Below are 4343 nucleotides of genomic sequence, written 5' to 3' on the forward strand. Positions count from 1 at the left end.
CCCACTAGGAAATGTGTCCATTTGAAACATAAGATTCATTGGCTTTGAAAGTCTTGCAGCAAGTACAACAGTTTCCCTTGCATGTGTCCTCTTGCATCTGCTCTCCTCTGAGCACATAAGTAGGTATTTTCCCAGTGAGCAAGGTGGACTCCAGAGCATGACCAAAACTTGGGAATTCCAGGTCAGGACAACACAAATATATATATATAATCAACATGTATGTGTTTTAATTTTTAAGTTGTCAGTGGACCTTTATTTTATTTATTTATATGCAGTTCTGAGAATTGAACCCAGTGCCTTACACATGCTAGGCAAGCACTCTACCACTGAGCCACAACCCAAGCCCATGGATGACAATATTTTTAAAAATAATATGGGAATACGTGCTGCTCATTGCAGCCACGTAGGTTGGGCAAATCTGCCCCTAGTGTGACCAAATGGGCCTGCAAGCATAACTCATCCCTTCTCAATGAGGCCCACTCAGGTTTCCACTGGGAAGAGGGGATGGTGTAGGGAAAGTGACACATCACCTGCATTCCACACAGGAGAGCATCATTTATTTACAGATCAACATAAAACAACCAAGCCTAACATCTTGCATGCAGTTTGTAGTTTCTGTTGAAGCTGCCAGGGCTCTCTAAGTGCACACTTAGGCAGGAATTTCTACCAATCAGTTTTCCTTCCCAAGTTTTGAATATGTCTTTAAGACAGACACTCCTTGAAGGTGTATTTGGAGGATATCCTCTGGGAAGTGGGATTGCCAAGCTAGAACTGCAGAGAACACATATTACTAATGTGATCTCGATAATGGGGGTCAAGGAGACAGATTTACACATTCATAGTACAATTCTGGGAATGTGATATACTGCAAAACATGGTTTAAATGTAACCCATTCAGAGAACAACTTTGGGTATATACAATCAATCAGAGTCAAGCATGAATGTTCAGAGCTAATTCACTGCAAGGAACTATTCTCTATTTAGAACTTTCAGTATAAACACACACAATTTCTTGGTGTCATTGTTAGCTTCTTTTATGCTTTGTATAAAACTATCACAAATTGTAGAGTAGCCAGACTACCCATTTACAAGCAACTATTTATTACAATTATATAGAATAAAACTGCAAAATATTTATAGGTGAATATGTGTTATGTGAAATATTACAATGAATTTTTCTTTAAGAAAACAAGATGTTTCATAGTGGTTGTGGCAAAGTCTTGAAGGAATAAAATGTGGGTAATATTGGCTCAATCCATCAGTCTCTAGTTTAGTAGAAACCTGGAGAAGAGTCTTTAGCAGGGAAGAAGAAGAACGCATTGATACCCACAAAATACATGCCAGAAATCATCACAGATCAGCAGATCTGACAGGACATTCAAGTCCTGAAACTTCACCCGTGAGGAAGGGAGCCAGTGCATGTAGGCTTCAACTGGAGCAGGATAGGTGAAAGCAGGAGGAACTAGTTCAGGCAGTAACTTCTCTGGTTCTGGAGGGCACCAGGCCAACACTTCAGGGTGCCTATGATAAAGAGCACATGCTGTGAGCACTCTGGCAGTGAACTGCCATACAGCGTTGAGCAGAGGATTAATGGGGTATGGAGTCCTTTCTACATGATTCTTGGTCATTTTCATCACAGCCTTAGGAAACTGTAATCAGTTTGTGTATTTTCAGGACAGAAGCAAAAGCTGCTCAAACCACTGTTTCCAACTTTGAGCAACTGTCAATATGGACAGGATGCTTAGGACTGAGCCAACAGAATTCTCTTAAGTCCTTACCTGGTGTGACAACCAGATAGAGCTGCTGAGGTTCCATATTCAGAGGAGGTACTGTGATAAACAGTGTCCAGACCTCCTCTTGAAAGTCATTGAGAGTGATTCCCCTCTTCCACTTAGCTGCAGTTGGACCTCTTCCAAGTGGCTCCTCACCTGGCAAAGATAGGGGCCACTGATGCATTTGCAGATGTGCTGCTCCCTTTCCAGCCTTCTGGGGTTGGAACCTGGGCACCAATGTCTCAGAATGGGTCTCCTAAGTGCAGGAACATTGTTATGCTTCCAGGACTCAGAAAGAGGTTGAGAGGCAGCTGGGTATTCACACCCTAGATAGAGTCCCATTCAACCAGGGGTAACACCAGGGCTGTAAGGATGTATATGGACAAATATCGAAGTATTGACCCTAGAAAGTTGAGGCTGTGGCCAAGTTGAGGCTCTTGCTGCTGCTCCAGATGACAAGCTGCTGAGGAAGTGCATTAGAGAGCAGGAGGATGATATGAGCAGGAAGACCAGGAGCCAGAGGTAGAGCAACAGGGAAGGAGACCTCAGAAAACTGCTCAGTCTCAGGTATCTGGACAGCTGCTAAATGTATCATTTTAGCTTAACAATAACATAGAAATGTTAAGTCAATGACCAGTTAAAGAAAAAAAAAAGAAATGTTCTTAAATGTTGCCCCCATCCCCAGTTGCATAGTTAAATTAATTAAAATATATAGAGGACTTTAGAAGGTAAAATTAAATTAAGTCTGGGCCATAGAAGCATGCCACAGTCTGGCTGGGCACAATTCAGGAGCCACTTGTCAAAAGAAACTAACTTTATTTTTAGAACCACACACGCCAAACAAAACAGCTCCTCAGGAAAAACCCTCAGAGCCCAACTGCCACCACCGGCTTCCCACAAGCCACTCCCCCCACCACCAGCCTCTCCACCTCCCACAATCCTCCTGCTCTTGAGGCCGATTGGCTGGGTCGCGTGGGCAGAGCCAAGAAAGTCCCCCAATGAGCAGCTCCGTGGCCTGAAAGGGCAGGGAAACAGCCCAATGAGCATCACCGCAGAGGAGCCAATCAGCTAGATGTTGCTGGGGCCGCTGTGAGCCAATCATCAGCTGGCAGTCTGAATGTTTGCTGGGGCCCCTTCGGCTGTGGCTCTCAACATCTCCCCCTCTCTGTTTAAACAACAAGCATGTGGCTTAAGGACCGTGCCTGCCTTAGGTTGTCCAATAGTACATATGGTCCTTACCCATTATCTTAGGTTGGTACCATTGTAATTGGATCTTACCCGTCCTGACTACCGGTCCAGTATACAGCCACACCTGTGGAGAGGTCTTTGTACCAGCGGGGGGCGGGGAGTGAGGTTCTTTGCCTCACCTCTGTTGGCCCCCAAATTTTAGCTGAACGATCATGACAAGCAGAAGGGAGGAAGATACACCAAGCCAATTGACGGCTCCTTTTGGAAAAATTGTACCACCGATGAGACCATCAGCATAAATACCCCAACACTACCACAAGTTGCTGCACCAACAGATAGTTCACAATGCATACAAGTGAGTTCACAATGCATACAAGTGACACATAGTCCAGGCAAGTTCTGCAAGCAGTTCAGTGATGGCTATTGCAGAAGCTGTAGATTGGTTTTATCTTTGTCTTCACCGGCACTGGGATGAAGATAGGAATTCTGGCAATAATGGCTAAAGAAAAAATTATGTAACATTCCAGAAGGCACTAAAAGAAAACAATTTTCTTAACAATTTACATTATCTTGAAGAGAATTATTAAATATAATGAAAAGGAAAGGTGAAAGTAAACAAACAGATCTGTTAACCTCCTTTTTTGTTCACATTTTAAAACAATCCTCAACAGCTGTTTACCCAATTTAAATTAAACCATTTAAATCACGTGAAATAAAAAAAATTTGGATCCATTTTTTCATGAGCGCTCATCATATATGATATATGGACATATTTACATTCAAACATATAACACAAAACACAAGTGTGCACACATAATATAATACATACAACACATAATATAATAGTAAAGGCCTTATAACATTTTACAGGTGAAATCTCCATTGCAATGTTTAAAAACTCTATAGTCAAAAAATAGAACTGATCAGCAAAACATTAACCTAGGTCTGTATGAGCTCAAAAAACAAAATAGAACTTCATGATATGGGAAAGGGCAATAATAAAATAGATATTGAAAAAAGCATCCTGGTTCTGTCGCAGATGTAAAAATAACCAAACTGGAGTTCTGGATATCAGCTGTTATGGATTTGCGCCAAATCATCTTCTTTTTGGTCTGTAGAAATTGCTTTAGTTAATCTCTCTGGAATCCAAATCAGCTGCTATTCTCCCTGTGGAAACACACAAACAGACCCCCGACTCCAGACAATTACTGGGTCAGGACCTTTCCATTGTCCTGTTAGAATATCCTTCCAAAGTACCTTGGGCTTATGTACATTTTTTGGACACATATGCCTTTCTGCAGCACTAAGCCCTGATGAATCCAAATTTTAAAAGTTTAGAGTAAAAAGGGTTATTTTAAGTTTATCTTTGGGGAATATATACCC

The sequence above is a fragment of the Callospermophilus lateralis genome, chromosome 13 (genome assembly GCF_048772815.1).
Source record: "Callospermophilus lateralis isolate mCalLat2 chromosome 13, mCalLat2.hap1, whole genome shotgun sequence".
In the NCBI taxonomy this organism is placed as follows: Eukaryota; Metazoa; Chordata; class Mammalia; order Rodentia; family Sciuridae; genus Callospermophilus; species Callospermophilus lateralis.